Here is a 19,220-nt window from a genome sequence, read left to right on the forward strand (position 1 = left end):
GATCTAGGAGTGTAGTCGAAAATGTTTAGGGACACCTGGGTGGCTCAGCGCTTGAGCGTCTGCCTTTGGCTCAGGACATGATCCCGGAGTCCTGAGATTGAGTTACACATCAAGCTCCCTGCGTGGAGCCTGCTTCTCCCTCTGCCTGTGTCTCTGCCTCTGTCTCTCTGTGTCTCTCATGAATAAATAAATAAAATCTTAAAAAAAAAGAGAAAATGTTTAGAGATCAGTCTTCTAAATCACTAGTACTATGTTGTTCCTCTAGGAAAGATGAGGCTTAAAGCTGTTCAGTGAAAGGACATTTAAATAGTAAGAAAATAAAAACGTGGTTTCAGGAACATAAGTTCTCAATGGCTTACTTAAAGCTTTCCAACTTTTAGCGTCTTCTTCAGTTTGTTTCATTGTCCTTATTCTACATAATCTTCAACAGTTTTAATACAGCCTTATGTGTCAGAACTACTTGGATCTGTAGTTTCATTTTCCAATTTTCTTGACTCTGTGCCTTCTGGTACATTATGTTACATACAGGTGAACTTGTCTACTATATAGCATGTTTGTAAAATCAGGTATTTTACCTTATTGTCCTCGCTCATTTATTTTTTTGGAGGTTGATTCTCTGGATTTCCAACTCTCTGAAGCACTTCTATTCAGCTAGTTTTCTTGAGTGACTGTGAAGTAAATTAGATATAATTTATACATTAATACTTTCATGTTAATATATAAAATATATTTGGAAACATTATAATCTGGGTCATGTATATTAATTTCTCTCTCTCTCCCATGACAAAATTGCCTAAACTCTCGAACAAATTTCACCTAATAGAGTTGGTGCTGTCATATGCCTGGGGGCAGCCCCTTGAACTGTGGCGACGACACTACTCGTCAGAACTGAGGTACAATCAGCAAGTGGTAACATGGGCAAAAGGCACAGATGGGTATCAAGAACACTGAGAGTAGATAAATCCACTAGGCTAGGGCATATAAGGGAAAGAAGTGCAGGTCCAGGGAGAACTGGCATCAAGGAATTCCAGAGATAAACATCAGGCAGATATATTGCCGGGTAAGAACTCAGTCTCAGAACAGACTGGTCGAAGGCAATAATGATTCAAGGTTAGAACTCTAGTATCTGGGGGGCAAAAACACTAAAAAAGATATAGAAATTTATGATGCAAGGACTCTTGAAAATTGAAACCGTGACCCAAATTCAAGAACTGGACCATAAAGGGAGATCTTGATGTCATATAGTAAGGCAAAAACTGAATTTACTAGAAGCAGGGTACACTTTTAAAATATTGGTAGTGCTCAAGCTGGTTTGATGCTTCATTGCCAAGATATATATCTAAGGTCATATGTTCCTTTTGCTTCAGAGTCAGTGAGTGGGTTGGGGTAAATTGACCCTACTGTGGGGCCCATGGGAAGTAAGCTCATGGTAGGGATTTGCTAATCTGAGCAAGTGTCGTGCTAATTGGTGCTATGAAGTACTGGCACATTTTGTGGTTTCCTTAATTTCTATCTCCAGATTGAATTTCAACTGGCTATGTCCCGGGGTAAGAGATTATTGTAACTACTTTTAAATAACGTCAGTCTGTATGATGAAATACAGATCTGTCACTGAAATTGTGTGCACTGATGCACAGGCTGTATTAGTCAGGTTTTTTTTTAGAGAAACAGAACATATATACATATATATGTACATATATATGTAGGGGATATATATATACATGCATATACATGTACATGCATACATATATGTATATTATGTATATATACATGTATATATACATATGTAGGAGATTATAGTAGGAGGTTATACATATGTATGTATATATATAATTATATGTATATAATCTACTGGTTCCTTTATGCATACACACATACATTATATATATAATATATGGAGATTATATATATATTATATATAATATATATATAATCTCCTATTGGTTCCTATACACACACGCACACATGCACTGGCTTCATACAACCATGGAGGTTGGCAAGTCCAAATCTGCAGGATAGGCTGGCAAGCTATAGACTCAAGAAAGAGTTGATGGTGCAGCTTAAGTCCAAAGGCAGTTTGTGGCAAAATTCTCTCTTTCTCAGAGGATGGCAGTCCTTTTGCTCTTAAGACCTTCAACTGATCGATTTGATGAGGCTCACTTACCCACTCACACTATGGAACATAATCTGCTTTACCCAAAGTCCATTTATTTAAATATTGATCTCATCTAAAAATACCTCCACAGCAACATCTAGACTTGTTTGGCCAAATATGTAGGTACCATGGCCCACCCAAGTTGGCATATATAATTAATCATCATCCAGGAGTTCATATATAAATTCACTTCAACACAATTAATATTAATTGTTTACTCTTTCTTAGGCACTAGACTGGGTGCTATGAGTCAATTAGAAATGGTTGGTCCTGGTAGTGTCAATTTCAGCTATGGAAATATTGTAATATTCTGGGCACAGTTGGGGACTTGAAATAAGGCAGCAAAAGGAATAAGAATGGGGAGAAATGGACAGATAGAAGATATTCTATCTCCTCAGCAAGACTTGGGGAATAATTAGATTTGGGAGAGGGCGAGGAAGAAGGTGGATGGACATTTGGGTGGATGGATATGTAATTTATTAGAAGAAGGAGTAACTTATGGGAAGATGAATTTACTTTTGAATCTGAGATGCCCCAGAACAACTAGGTGAAGTTATTCAGTGGGCAGTGGATATATGTTTATGTGGATCCAGAGGTCTGGATACAGATACAGACTTAACTAGTTGGCCAGGTCAAAAAAATGAAGAATCATCTTTGAGCACCTACCCTCCATCCAAACAAACAAACACAAACAAACAAACAAACTATCCTGTCAGCTCAAAGTTTGAAATCTAGTCTCAGTCTCCTCATTTTTCCCTACTTCCTTGCTAATAACCTAGTGAAAATCATCACTGTTTCTTGCCTGGATTAGAGCAACAGTTTCCTAACTGGCCTTTCTACTTCTAGATGTAAATTCCCATCATGGCCTATTATGAATTAGTCATTATGACTCTTAAAGCATAAGCCATATTGATGAAACTGGAGACTATTATGCATTGTGAAATAAGCCATATACAGGAATAAAGAGCAAAACTACATGATCTCACTTACATGTGAAATCTTAAAAGTTGAATGCATAGAAGCAGAGAGTAGAATGGTTTACCAAGGGTGGAGAGGTGAGGGATAGGTGAGGAGATGCTGGTCAAAGAGTAGAATGTTGTAGTTACATAAAATAAATAAGTCTAGAGATCTGATGTACAGCATGATAGCTATAGTTGGTAATACTGTATCAAATACTAGCAATTTACTGGGAGTAGGTTTCAGGTGCTTTCTCCACACACAAAAAATGGTAACTATGTGAGGAAGTGATATGTTTATTAGCTTGATTGTAGTGATCATTTCACTCTGTACATACTTGTCAAATCATGTTTTATACCTTAAATATATACAATTTATATATTTGTTTGAAATGTGTAATGGGGCACCTGGGTGCTTAGTCAGTTAACCGTCTAACTCTTGATTTCGGCTCAGGTCATGATCTCAGGGTCATGGGATCAAGCACTGCATTAGGTTCTATGCTCAGCAGGGACTCTGCTCTAGATACTCTCTCCCTCTTGACCTTCTGCCCCTCCCCCCACTCAAGTGCTCATGCTCTCTCTCAAATTAATAAATAATAAATCTTAAAAATGTGTAAAAGATTATAAGCCATATCCTGCCATGCCCCTGATGAAAATTATAAAATGGTTCCTCATTTCAATCAGAGCCAAAGGCCATGTCCTAATGATGGCCCACAAGATTCTAGATAAACTCCCCACTCCACTGTCTTACCTAATACTATCATATCCTCTCATTCACTCTTCTCCCACCATAATTGTCTTGTTCTGCAAACGTGCCAGGCATGTGCTTGCCTCAGGACCTTGGCACTATCTGTTCTCTCTGCCAGGAATATATATCCTGTATCCTCCAGATATCTACATGGCTCACTTTGTCATTTCATTCAAGTCCCAGCCCAAAGTTATGATCCTGTTGAAGCCTTTAGTGACACCCTTATGTAAAATAGTACCTTGATCCCTTAACTTGCTTTATTCTTTTATAGCACTTATTACCAATCAATACATTTATTTGTACCTTCGCTAACTGGAATACAAACTGAATGCAAGTCTATTTTGTTTACATATTTATTTCCAGCATCAGATTTATTGTATATGGATACTAAACATAGTCACAAGAGTGGATAGATCACCCATGAACTCTTATACTGTGATAAGAGGTCCCAATATGAAGTATTGAAAGAAATCAACATTTACGAGATGAATAGAGAAAACTCCCACTGAAATTGAAAAGTGACCACACATGTAGAGAAGAGATGCCCAGGTCACCAAAACAGAGGAAGGAGAGAATTTCGAAAAGGAAGGTAAACAAATGAAAAAGTAAGATATAATATTGTTTATATTTGCCATTTTTAAGAGTCCCTGATTCTTATTAAAGCTATATGAGTGACTGTGAAAGTAAGCTGACCAAAACTGCATTGGGACACAATATTTACAAATTGTTTAGAATTGTTTTATAAAGTAGAAATATAGGGGTATTCAGAGTTAAATGACAATTGCAAGGTATTTGGCAGTGAATGCTTTAGATTTATTTTATATTACAGCTGGAGTCTTTTCAAAGAGTAGGCTAGATTCAAAAATATGTTTTAATCTCTATGAATAAATAGAACTGCTGGACTCTGAAATAACTAAGTACATTGAAAAGTTCCATACAATTTTTGATTACTATAATGAGAGATTTTTATTATCTGCTGGGATCCATAAACTATTGCCCTAATACCACATGTCATTTTGTGAGCAATCTCAGCTGGGACAGAAACAGAACACGCGTGTATGAGCGCATCTAAGGAGGCAGTAGAATTACTAGCTGGAAAGACTGATAGAGAGGGATGAGATTCATAGAGGTATAGAGAAGAGACAGTTCAGAGGACCTGAGCTAGGTCTTAAGGGGAAAAAGCAAGTTCAGGGATACTCCATACTGAGGCCGTGGAGGCCACTGAGTCAAGAGGAGTTTTTCCAGAATGGTGGGGGGGTGGTGGTGGTGAGTGGCAAACACTCAGGAAGGACAATACTTCCTCAAATATACTAGGAGAAGAGAAAAATAGCTTGGTAAATAGAAATAAGATTACATGATCAAGGGAGGACAATATAAACCCACACATGAGGCTGAAAGGGAAATCTGGAACAAGAACCAAGTATTAGAAAACACTGAATGAGGATTTATGTTAAGCTAGTCAAGCATAAGTAATAAGTGAGATGCTGTGCCGGTAATTTGTCTCATTTCATAGATAGCTGTAGATGACTTGCATCCTGAGACTCCCTGGTCCTCTGGTAAAATATGCCATAAGCAAATATTTTTAAAATGGGAATGATGTAAGAAACATTCTGCTGGGTACTGTGGAGTTTCAACAGAAAAGTTCTTCACTGGGGGCTATATTGTTATAATACTTGAGAAAGTAGCAAAGAGAAAGCTACAAATCCTAAGGATTTGGTCTTTGGGAGAGAAAGGGTTGAAAAACCCAAAACAAATAAAACAAAAGAGCACCTAATCTTAAGAGGGTGGCAACACAGAGGTAGCTACTATCAATCACACTCTATATATCATGTATTCTTGAAATTTTAGGAGTTATAACTGGGTTACTGACCTCAATCGGTATGATCTTAGTGGGTTAACAGTTATGGAAGTTTTGTTCCCTCTCATCATTCAACTCTACTACTTCTGATATCCCTTCCATATTAGGTAACAAATATCTTAAAGCTATCTTGACCATATGCCATAGTTTTCTGGTCCCCGGTCACTTTCGGTTATTAAAAAAAGTCATGTGGTTTATATATTTATTCATTAAGACCTAAGTGTTTTTAATTTTTTAGGGTTTTCTTTAAATTCCAGTTAGTTAATGTATGGTATTATGTTAGTTTCTGGTGTACAATATAGTAATTCATCACTTCCATTCATCACAAATGCCCTCCTTAGTCCCCATCATCTATTTCTCCCATCTTCCTGCCCACTTCCCCTCTGGTAATCATCAATGTGTTCTCTAGAGTTAAGAGTCTCTTTCTTGGTTTGCAACTCTCTCTCTCTCTCTCTGTTTTTTTTTCCACTGTGATCGTTTGTTATTTGTCTTTCTCTAACTGACTTATTTTGATTAGCATAATACTCTATAATTCCAACCACATCACTGCAAATGGCAAGATTTCATTCTAAAAAAGTCATATAATTTAAAAACTCCAACATTCAATCTCATTGGCTTCAAAGCTTTCCTCAGAGTGATACCAGGAGACACCTCTCCACCATTGATGGCAAACCTGACCTTTTCTTCTACCTTTTTAGAGAAAAACTCCTTTGGATTGAGGCATAGAAGGGAGAATAAGAGAGATAGTAGGCTGTACTAGCTTGCATTCCTACCAACAGCGTAAGAGAGTTCCCCTTTCTCTGCATCCTTGCCGACACCTATTGTTTCCTGACTTGTTAATTTTAGCCATTTTGACTGGTGTAAGGTGGTATCTTATTGTGGTTTCAATTTGTATTTCTCTGATGCCAAGTGATGTTGAGCATTTTTTCATGTGTCTGTTGGCCATTTGTATATCTTCTTTGGATAAATGTCTGTTCATGTCTTCTGCGTAATTCTTGACTAGTGCAGCCACTCTGGAAAACAGTATAGAGGTTCCTTAAAGAAGTTAAAAATAGAGCTACCTTAAGACCCAGCAATCCCACTACTAGGTATTTACCCAAAGGATACAAATGTTGTGATCTGAGGGGACATCTGCACCCCAATATTTATAGCAGCAATGTCCACAAATAGCCAAACTATGGAAAGAGCTCAGATGTCCAACAGATGAATGGATGAAGATGTGGTATACACACACACACACACACACACACACACCATGGAATATTACTCAGCCATCAAAAAGGATGAAATCTTACCACTTACATCGACGTGGATGGAACTGGAGGGTATTATGTTGAGCAAAATAAGTCAATCAGAGAAATGCATTTATATGGTTTCACTCACATGCAATTTAAGAAACAAAATAGAGGGTCATAGAGGAAGGGAGGGAAAGGTAAAATAAGAAGAAATCAGAGAGGGGGACAAACCATAAACTCTTAACTCTAGGAAACAAACTGAAGGTTGCTGGAGTGGAGGTGGGCAGGAGGATGGGGTAACTGGGTGATGGATATTAAGGAGGGCAAATAATATAATATAATGAACACTGGGTGTTATATGCAACTGATGAATTACTGAACTCTATATCTGAAACTAATGATACACTCAATATTAACTAATTGAATTTAAATAAGTCAACAAAAAATAAAAAAATAAAGTGAATCTCTGAATTAAGGAGAGAGAGGGAGAGAGAGAGAGAGAGAGAGAGAGAGAGAGAGAGAGAAGGAATCCTCTTACATGGTTAGTCTCCTGTCTATTGCTGGTGACTGTGGCTAATGTGTCCTCACTGACAGCATAAAAGACAGGATTCAGTAAGTTCTGTTACAGTAATAAACAACTCCAAAATCTCAGTAGCTTACAAAAAGAACTTCCAAAAATTAATCTTAAAAGTCTTCTGGGATCTAGGTGACTCTTCAGTTCATATTTTCCCATGTGTTGGCTTAGCATTCCAGGGTGTTTATATCAATGTGGCCTCTCCATGAATATTTTTACAATCACTGCAGTGAGGGAAAAATAAGCTGGTGCACCAAGCATTGGAAATCAAACACTTCCATATAGAGGTGATACGTGCTACTTCTGCCACATTTCATTGGTCAGATCATACTATATGTCCACATCACATTGCTTCAATGGGAAACTGTTCCATGTGTTCAGAGGTAGAAAGAATTTGGGTAATGAAGAATGATGGTAATGCCTACCACTGATGTCTTGTTTGGTTTTGGGGGCAGGGGGCACCATACAGTGTAATCTTCACTGAGCCTCCTGATATTGGCTGACAGTATGTTAGAATCATACCCTAACCCCTTCTCTGGGTAAAATGTTTTGTCGATTTTTGTCTACCTATATGGCCCTACTGCATCTGTCTCTCTTGTACTGTATACTCCTTCATGTGGACTTAAGGATATTGCCAGGTTCTTTTCTGCACAGTCTAGTGCTGTGGAGTACTGGGGAGTGTCTTGTGTGAGGGCTTTCCTCCCTTTTACCAAGAACACCACACTGCATTTCTTCTTTGATATGCTTCCACTGGCTGTACCAGGAAACTCTGCCTTTACAGCAGAGAAGGAGGCAATGGTAGCTATGTCTACAAATACCCCACAAGCTCTGGGAGGCACACGTCAAGCTTTCCCCAAAGCTCCCTCACTCCCCACTACTACACTCCCAGAGTGCCACAGGCAGGTCTTAACAGGCATCATGCCAACAGTGAGATACTTATCTCCTAATCCTACAGAGGAAAGAGGGAGAGGAGCCACTATAACTTGCCATTAGAGTGCCTACTACATGCTGGCTTGCCTGCCCTCACATTAGCCTTCTGCTTTTATAGACTTTGGGAGTGGCCTGCAGAGATACTTGAGGCTAACAGAGTCAGTTCAGCAGCTTCTTTATAATAACCAAGAGGGAGATGTCTGGCCCCAATTATTAATTAGGCCTTGGAGGCCTCTCTAAAATGTAAAGTTTAACCATTCTTTGTTCTTGGCTTTGGACTGCAGGTACCAATTCCAAGGCAAAAGCAAAGTCATCCTCAGTATCCTCTCCTATCAGGGGTCTTTGTTTATTTTTCTTCCGCTTGCATAACTTAAAAGAAATTTGAAACGGGAGCTATTCCTTCGCACATTTTTTAGTTGATATGTAAAATCTCCCCATGTTTGAAAAGTTGTAAAGGGTTCCATGTCCTGCACATTGTAAACGCTGACTTGAAAACTTCACAGGACCAATTCCCAGCCTACACAAATATGATCGTGCACTCCCTCTGCCCATCACCCATATTCAACAAACTTTAAGATATTGCCACACTTGCTTTATCTATCCCTTTTTTGTTATCACTGTTTTTGCTGAAGTCTTTCAAAGAAATCAGATGGCCCATGTCATTATATACTCCATCTTCAGCTTGCTTTTCTGAAAGTATGAACGTTTTGTGAGAAAACCACAATGTCATTCTTGTAACTAACAAAACTAAAAACAATTCTGTGAAATCTATTCCAGTTCCCTACCACCTATGTGTGATAGTCAGCCTCCAAGATGACCCCAGATGATCCCCACCCTCTGGTCTTCAAACTCTTGTATGGTATCCTCTTATGTTGCACCAAAGTTAGTCTGTGCGACTAATAGCATACAGCAGAACTGATGATATATAACTTCCAATATGAGGTTAAAAAAGGCTGGCTTCTATTTTGTGTATTCTCTCACATACCTGCTCTGTCCGTCTTGGGTCACATATACTGGGGAAAACAAGCTGCCATGCTGTGATCTAGCCTTGTGTAGAGGCCTGCATAGTGACGGACTAAAGCCTCTGGCTAACTACTGGAAGGGAGCAGGGACCTGCCAACAACCATGTGAGTTAGTTTGGAAGTGGATTTTCCAGTCCCAGCCAAGATCTGAATTGACTGCAGCCCTGGCCAACAGCTTGACTTCAACCTCACGAGAGACCTTGAGGCAGAAATTTAGCTAAGCTGCTCCAAGATTCCAGCCTCTTAGGATGTGTGTAATACAATTGTTGGCTGTTTTAAGTTGCTAATTTTTAGGGTAATTTTTAAATAGCGGTAGAAAAAACCAAATTACTGTATAACACTACCCCAAAACTTAGCAGCTTAAAAAAACAAGGCCTTATTTAAGACCTTTATTATTCTGTGGAGTGACTAGGCTGTTCTGCTGATCTTGCTGAATGAGGTTCACTCAAGTGGCTGCATTCAGCAGACGAGTTGTCAGGGTGCTTAACTCATTCGGAACATCTGGGATGACTGGACCTTTCTCTTCAGTCTTTAACCCTGGTCTTTTTCAAGGGCATGTCAGTTTCAGGGAAGCATTTTAAGTGGTCGGAGGCAACATTTTCAAGGACCTTTCTTCAGCTTCAGGCTCTATAATTCATACAATGTCATATTTATTATATTCCATTGGTCAAAATAACTCAAGGGAAGATCAAATTCAAAGCACTGGGGGAAAAACACACCACCTCTTGACAGCAGGAGCAGTAATGTAATGTGGCAATAGTTTTCAATCTACCCCAGTTCTCTTCTAGGCACAATTACTTACATTCTCACCTTGTATAACATAGCTTATCTTTTCCTCTCAAATTTGAATCTCATTATGACATTTGGCTCAGGCTCAAATTCTTAGTCTCATTATCTAAGTCTGATCCAAATGTAAATTAGGCTCATACATGTAGTTCATCCAATATATTTCTAGAAGTGCAGTTCTTGACCCTAAGACTTGTCAGATAAAAAGTCATGTTATTTGCCTTCCTCAGATATATCCAAAGGTAAGATAATGCCAGGATACCTACAATAAGCACTTCCATTTTTAAAAAAGGAGGTCCAAAGGTAAACAGGATAGACAAATCTTTAGTTATTCTTACCAAGAAAAAAAGAGAGAAGACTCAAATAAATAAAATTATAAATGAAAGAGGAGAGATTACATCTAAGATTATGCAAATACGAAAAGATCATGAAACAAGTATGAACCATTATACATCAACAAACTGGGTACTCTAGAAGAAATGGATAAATTTCTAGAAACATATATTTGACTAAGATTGAATCATGAAGAAATAGAAAATTAGAACAGATTGATTACTAGTAAAAGGATTGAATAAATAATTCAAAATTCCTGGCAAAGAAAATCCTAGGACTAGATAGCTTCATTGGTGAATTCTACCAAACACTTAAAGAAGAATTAATGCCAATTCTTCTTCAATCCTTCCAAAAAATCAAAGAGGAAGGAACACTCCCAAACTCAGTTTACAAGCTCAACAGTAACCTGATACTAAAGCCAGAAAAGGACACTACAAGAAAAGAAAATTGCAGTCAATATCCCTGATAAACACAGATGCAAAAATCCTCAACAAAATGTTAGCAAATCCAATTGAACAGTACATTAAAAGGATCATACACCACGAATAAGTGGGATTTATTCCAGCGATGCAAAGGTGGTCAACATATGCTAATCAATCAACACGATACATCATATTAAGAAGATAAAGGATAAAAATCATATGATCATCTCAATAGATGCAGAAACAAACATTTGAAAAAAATCTAACATTCATTCATGATAAAAAAATCAACGAACTGGGTATAGAGGAAATAAATTTATAAATTTGGTATAGAGGGAATGTACCTCAACATAAGAAAGGCCATATATGACAAGCCCATAGCAAATATCATACTCAATGGTGAAAATGTTTCTTCAGGAGAAAAAAACAAGGATGCCCATTCTTGGCCCTTTTATTCAACATAGTACTAGAAGTCCTAACCCAGAGCAATTAGTCAAGAGAGGGAGAGAGAATGAGAGAGAGAGAGAGAGAGAGAGAGAGAGAGAGAGAGAGAGAGAGATCATTCAAACCAAAAAGGAAGAAAGAAAATTGTTTCTATTTGCAGATTACATGATATTATATATACAAAACCTTAAAAGACTCCACCAGAAAACTGTTGGAGCTAATCAACAAATTCATTTGTTTCCTGTACCTTACTGTACATAGCTAGGAGAAGCCAACTGTCATGTTCAACATTCTGCTCAGGCATGTCTTTAGCCCAAGTTGTAAGTTCATTTATGTGTATTTTCTATTCTCCAAGATTGTTCAGGTGACATTTTGCTAATTGTTTTGCTATTATACAATGTAGATTCTCTTTTTCCTAGACTCAAATAACACTTCTCTGTTGCTTTTCCAGTTTTAACTAGCTGTCTGACATTTCTCAAAACTTTGCTAACAGACTCTCCATTGTTTTCGTAGCCTCTGCCTGCTTCCTGGTCCCATAGACAGTATTGCACCTTTTAGTGCTTTGTTACAACATCACAATGCTTCTGCAAACCAATATTATAAATGTTACCTATTACAAAGTAATAGATCACCCCAAAGTTTAGTGGCTCAAAACAATAACATTTTATGGGACCTCCACCATATTTAAAACTAAGAACATTTCCATCACCCCAAAGATACCCTTGTTCCCCTTTCCAGTCAATCTCCATCTTTGACCTCAAATAACTACTTGGAGATCTTCAGTCTATCTCCATAGAAGAGATATGTTTTTCCTCAAGTTTCATGTAAATAGAATCATGTACTATATACTCTTTTGTGTCTGTAATCTTTTTCACAGCCATATTTTGAAGTTCATCCAATAGTTTATGTTCAAGGAGCCCTATGAACACAAAGCAAGAGAAATACTAATGAAACTACATCTAGGTGCTGTAAAGCCAATGAAAATAATAGAGAGACAGCAAATATTAAATGCATTCAAAAGAAAATAAAGACATTGCCTCCAGAGAAACAATAGATGATAGTTGAATTCTCAAAAAAAAACAAAAACAATGGAATTTTGAAATTATGAAAAGTATATTCTCTGATCATGGTGCTGTTGAGCTGGGTCTATTAAAAATCAAACAGATAACTAGGAAATATTTATACATTTAGAATTAAGAAATACAATTCTAAACAAATGCTAAAAATAATTATAAGTTAAAAATATTTTGATTAAAATGAGAAGTAAATGTCAACATATCAAAATTTTTAAGATGCAGCCACAGCTATCTTTACATGGAAATTAAGAGGAGTGACACTGATGGAAAATATGGAATAAAGACTGCTAGATATCCACTCCTTCATAAAGTAACAAGAACACTGGCAAAAATTGTCAAAATAAACTTTTTCAGAACTCTGGCAATTAACCAAAGGCAACAATCATGAGAGGTGCTGAATCAAGAAAAATGGCCCACAGGGTGCCCGAGTGGCTCAGTCTGTAGAGCACTGGACTCTTGGTTTGGGTTTAGGTTGTGATCTCAGGGTCATGGGATCAAGCCCTGTTTGGGGCTCCACACTCAGCATGGACTCTGCTGGAGATTTGCTCTCTCATTCATGCACACACACACACACACACTCTCTCTCTCAAATAAATAATTATATAAATAAAATCTTTAAGAAAAAACAAAAATGGCTTACAGTCATGGTAAAAATCAGCCAGTTCCTGGGGTGTCAGAGCAGAGATTAAACTTTTGTAACCGATTAACAAAATAAAACATCTAAAAACAAACAGAAAAATTTATTAGAATTTAAGGGATAAACTGACAGAACTACATTAGTATGGTGTATTTTTCATAAGTTCTAGTCACTGAAAGATTTAGTAGATTAAATATGCCCAAGGTTATAAAATTTGAATTATACAATAAGTATAACATAACAGATATATGTTGAAAATTTTATACCAAATTTATAACCAAGTAGGAAATAATGAGAATGAAAGATTCTGAGGCACCTGAGTGGCTCAGTCAGTTGAGCATCTGCCTTCAGCTCAGATCTTTCCCAGAATCAAACCCTGCATCAGGCTCCTTGCTCAGTGGGGGAGTCTGCTTTTCCCTCTGTCCCTCACCCTGCTCAAGCTCTCTCTCTCATAAACGAAATCTTTAAGAAAAGAGAGAATGAAAGATTCTCTTTATGATAACAAGACTATCTAACCTGTAGAAATAAAACAAAAGTGAACTGTATGAAACTTACACAAAGAACAGCATAACACTTTACTGAGGGACATAAAGGAAGAATCAACTAAACAGAGAGATGTAAAATTACTCTGAGTTAGAAATATTAGTTGTCAATTTTCCTCATATAAATTCATGATTTAATGGAAGTTCAATTAAAATACCTTTTTTTTGGAAATAGGAAAATGAAGCTCATTTGAGAATATATGCAGTAGAGATGGACATATTTAGAAAGAACTAATAGGAAATATTGTATAGATTTTAATATATATTATAAAGCTACATATTTTGGAATTGGTGTCAAAATAGGTGGATCAATCAGAGGAACATAATAGACATTTCACAAAAATACAAACAGGTATGAATATTTAATATTAATTTCTTTATTTAGCAAGTATTTCCTGATTTCTTCCTGTTCACTCATCACTCTGTAGGTATTGGGGATATAGAGATTAAGAAGACAAAATGTCAGGGCACCTAGGTGGCGTGGCCAGTTGAGCAGCCGATTCTTGATTTCGGGTCAGGTAATGATTTCAGGGTCGTGAAATTGAGCCCTGCATTGAGCTCCACGCTCACTGTAGAGTCTGCTTGAGAGTCTCTCTTTCCCTCTCCCCCTGCCCCTCCTCCCACATGCATGTGTACAATAAATAAATAAATAAATAAATAAATAAATTCTTTTAAAAAACATAAAAATATCTGCTGATGTGAAACATCTGATGCTAAATAAAACAGTAAACAAGTATATATTTAAATATATCACTTCAGGTAGAATTAAGTTGTATAAAGAAAAATAAAGCAGGCTAAAGGTACAGAGTGTGCTGGATGGAATGGTATTTTATTTCAGATGGAATGTTCAAGGAAAGACTTTATGAGTGGGTAACACTCAAGTGGAGATCTGACCTAAATAAAAGAGTGAGCAGTGCTCACTGTCTAGATAATAACAAACAATAAGATCCTTAGGTGGGATTGAGCTTGGCATGTCCAAAGATTAGAGAGAATACTGGTGTGGTTAACAAGGGAAAAATGGTAAGAGATAAATCTGAGAAATAAAGTGACATTTGAAGCTGGTGAGTCCAGTTCAGATATTTCAAGGAGCTCAGTGAGGACACTTGGAAAATCACACCACACTGATTCCACAGGATAAATGTTTCCTTCAAATTATAGAAGAAAGGGCAGCCTGGGTGGCTCAGCGGTTTAGTGCCCCCTTTGGCCCTCGGTGTAATCCTGGAGAACTGGGATCAAGTCCCGTGTCGGGCTTCCTGCGTGGAGCCTGCTTCTTCTTCTTCTGCCTGTGTCTCTGTCCATCTCTGTGTCTCTCATGAATGAATAAATAAAATATTTTTAAAAATAAAGATTTATTTAAAAATAAATTATAGAAGAAAATATAGGTAGATATTTAAATTATCATGGAATGGGTCTGTACTTTCTAAGAATTAAGGTTGTAATTCATAAAGGGTAACACTGATAGATCTGTCTAAATAAAATCTTACAACTTATGTAAGTGAAACGCTGCAAAGACAAACTGAAAGGCAAATAAACTAGAGTGAATATTCACAAATATGAATTATAAATAATTCACATTGTTAGTAGAGGCATAAGTAAGCTCCTACAATTCCTTAATAGACAAACACCCCAATCTAAAAAGGGCAAAGGACACAACTGATGACAACACAAGTAGATATCAAAATGTGAAAAAAAGTGTAATTTTCTTTTTTACTATAGACCAGTATATACAGAGACACCATATACACTGGAAGTAATAGTTTAAATCAGCACCATCTTTTTGGAGAGAAGTTAGGCAGTATTTACTGCAACTCAAAAAGACATATAGTACGTGATCAAACAATTAAGTTTCCAGAAATTTATTCTAAATAAATTATTGAAAATGCTTGCAAAGATTTTAGCTATAAATATGATGTTTATCATATTTACAGAAAAACAGGAATAACAATGTTCAACATTAAGAGATTGAACAAACTCTGACACAGATTCACTTATGTATACATGTACATTCTAGGCAGGATTAAAATTATATTGTGGAAGAATATGGAATGATTTAAAAAGACATTTATGATGTATTCACTGATACAAGGAACTTACAAATATGTATGTTAAAAACCAATATATATGTTCTCCTTTTCCTTTAGCTGTGACTTGCAAACTTTTTGGTGGTCACAAGGTCTTTGAGAGTCTATGAAAGCTATGGATCCTTTTTAAAGAAAATGTACATATGCATACACTTTAAAAAGTTTTGCAGCTCTTCCCTATCTGGTTTTAATCCACCTTTTAATCTTTATATCTTGCAAATTATTAACACTATCCTTGCTTTGAGCACCCTTCTCCACGACACATACACTGTCCAGTCAAACACAGTTTTTTAAGAACACACCATGCCACCATAACTGTGCAAAGCCATTATTCTATACAGTATACTGTATCCATCATTTTCTTAGCTACTTGGTTTTGAAGACCCAGATCATATGTCTTTGGTGAGGCCTTCCTTTATTTTATTCACTCAGTTCTCTATGCTTTGAATTCCTATAGCATATGTATATGTTCTTCTACTCTAAAGTGTATTAGATTGCATTATTTTAATTATCTCTGTGTCTCTCTCTTCACCTTCTTCTCTTTCAACTTGGAATTCCTAAATGCAAGTATCACATGTAGCTTACCTGATTTATTACTTAAAAATTTAGTAGAATGCATAAATAAATGAATGTATTACTTAATTGATTCATGACAGTAATGAATGATAGTGCTTCATAAATCAATTTACTACTTGTATCTGACAGTAGTTTCTGGGTTATTCAGATGTGCTAAAACATCTAGTATGAGTTTAACTCTTTCCCTTTTCTCAGTCTAGTTCTCATCCCCTCACATTGGACTTCTAATAAATCAGTCACCTCTGATATAAAGTGTCGTTATCATGTGGGAGCAAAGAATAATAAGAATTTATTTAAATAATAATAAGAATTTATCTGCATTTATGCAGAAATTCTTTGGGGATTTCTTCCATGATATAGACTTATTATGATAAAATGGAAAAAAAACATTGCAAAGGTCAAAGACATATTATAAAAAAGTGTTTGAAGACATGCAATCATATGATATAGGTTTGGAGCAACGTTAAGGGAGCATGGAACATAGCCCATTCAACCAAGAGCAACTTCACAATAATTCATATCTTTACTTGTATCCCCTGAGTCTTATTAAGGGGACACATAGTCTCTGGAAATGGATCTTAAAATTATCTTTGTTTCTTCCTGTCTTATAAATTTGTCTGATATCTTGGCGCTTCTTATATATATTTCCTCTCAACTCTCCCACTCTGTGGAAATTAGTTTCAGCCTTCAGCTCGAAATACCAGTTATAGTTTTCCTTTTATCTTCCTTTACTTTTTCTCTTTCCTTTTTTAAATTTAAATTCAATTTGCCAACATATAGTACATCATTAGTTTCAGATGTAGAGTTCAGTAATTCATCAGTTGCATATCATATACCCAGGGCTCATCACGTCACTTGCCCTCCTTAATACCCATCACCCAATTATCCCATCCCCCTACCCGCGTCCCCTTCAGCAACCCTCAGTTAGTTTCCTAGAGTTAAGAGTCTCTCATGGTTTGTATCTTCCTTTACTTGTGATCCTCCATTGCTAAAGCCTAAAGGCCTATGTGGCAAGGCTGGACCCTCCTTTTAGGGTGCAGAGAAGGAAAGGGCCAAGAGGCATAGTCCTCTTTTGAAGAGGTATCAGGAGAGAAAGAGCTGTGCATAATAGGATGAATTTTTAACTTGCCATATTATGAAATTGTTGCATGATCTGAAGCAAAGTCACATAACCTCTCTGCTTTCATTCCGTATTTGTACTCATTCACAAGCATCCATGTAAACGTAAAATGAGAAAAAAGAAAACGCTTTACAAATGCTGTACAGATGCAAGTTGGTTTTATTATTATACAAAATGATCCAGGGTCAAAACCAGAAGTAGGGATCCCTGGGTGGCTCAGCGGTTTAGTGCCTGCCTTTGGCCCAGGGCACGATCCTGGAGTCCCGGGATCGAGTCCCACGTCCAGCTCCTAGCATGGAGCCTGCTTCTCCCTCTGCCTGTGTCTCTGCTTCTCTCTGTCTCTTTATCATGAATAAATAAATAAATCTTAAAAAAAACCATGAACCTTAAAAAACAAAACAAAACTAGAAGTATTTTTCAAACATTTTTATATAAAATAGTTTTGATCTTTAATGACCAGAAATATTAGTCATGGTGAATGTTTTTATATAATGCTGGTTCTGGGACCTTCTTTCCTGAAAATATTAAAAGTTAGAATTAAAATCATGAATCCTTTATTACTTGTACAATGTTTAGTTCTTATTTGACTTTTAGAAGTCTAAAGACTTTAAACAATCTTCTGTGATTAATTTTAAGACAGTATTTAAATTCTCTACAGAGCATAACTTAAAGCCTTTTTTATTCGTCTTCCATAGAATCTGTAACGAAGTAGAACTCTTTTCAAATCCTTTAGATTTTTCTGGGACTTGGTGCCATCATGAGAGTTAGGCATTTTATCATTCAAGATCCTGAAAATGACTTTGAGTTAGTCATCTGAGAGTGGAACATGAAACTTCAGAGAATACAAATTTGATTACATTTGAGACTAACTAAATAAAACTAAACAACATATGAGCCCCTGAAAAAAGGCCCAGAGCAACAGAAATATAAGAAAGCTGTGAATCAGCAAAAATCTTACCTTTCTCTTTTTCACTCTTAAGAGTCAGGAGCACCAGCCTCATTAAAAGAGCCAACAGACAAAACCTTTTATAGAGTGGGATCTCCATCTGCTTGGAGAACAGAGGGATCTCTGGAGTTTTCAATATAGTGATATGTCTATGCTGTGTTCCACATTTCCCCTACAGGTTTTGGAAGAAAAAAAAAAAAACAACCAAACCCTGTACTTCTGAATTACTTAACAGGGTTGTTTGGTTGAGGATTAACTCCTGAATTGCTGTGGAGACAGATGTCCCCATCAGCTTTCAAAAGATCTGTGCGTCTGAGAAGAGTTGTGTGTCTAAAGGATGATTCATCCAGCTGGATCTCTTTGTGGTGATTTTCCGACAACTGTATGTAAGGGAGGAGGAGAGAGGGAGGGAGGAAGGGATGAGTAGATATTGGTCGAGCAGGGCGGGAAGGATTTTGGGGATTTTAGCAAGCCAAAGTTAACAACAGTGGAAACTAGAAATATGACTTTAGACCCCTGAAATGGAAGAAAATTCTGGCATGAAGAGAGACAGTTTTTTTCTGGTACACACAGAGGGGTATGAAGTAAGGAATGAGTTCTCAGAAGTGGCAACTACAGTATCCTGGTAAGAGCCAGAAGGAACTGGCAAGAAAGATACTGGCTTCTCTTCTTATTCACATCTGTGAGTTCTGTATTAATCTGCAAATTTTCCTTAAAATAGGATTGCTGTTTCTTTAGGCTTTCCAGGTAAAGGTGAAATCTGGTCTTGTAGTTTTTAT

General features: G+C 36.8%; 1 long non-coding RNA gene across 2 annotated transcripts; it reads right to left on the reverse strand.

The window, feature by feature from the left end:
* Nucleotides 1–581: 581 nt before the first annotated feature.
* On the reverse strand, nt 582–18,721 carry LOC129518736 (uncharacterized). 2 transcript variants are annotated; one of them, XR_008666233.1, is made up of 3 exons: nt 18,454–18,721; nt 13,180–13,259; nt 582–668 (listed from the first exon to the last, which is right to left on the reverse strand). It is a non-coding gene; the product is annotated as an uncharacterized LOC129518736 (long non-coding RNA). The 2 variants fall into 2 exon arrangements; XR_008666232.1 differs by lacking the exon at nt 582–668 and adding an exon at nt 6,672–6,730.
* Between the last annotated feature and the right edge of the window lie 499 nt (nt 18,722–19,220).

This window comes from Nyctereutes procyonoides, unplaced genomic scaffold (genome assembly GCF_905146905.1).
Source record: "Nyctereutes procyonoides isolate TBG_1078 unplaced genomic scaffold, NYPRO_anot_genome, whole genome shotgun sequence".
In the NCBI taxonomy this organism is placed as follows: domain Eukaryota; kingdom Metazoa; phylum Chordata; class Mammalia; order Carnivora; family Canidae; genus Nyctereutes; species Nyctereutes procyonoides.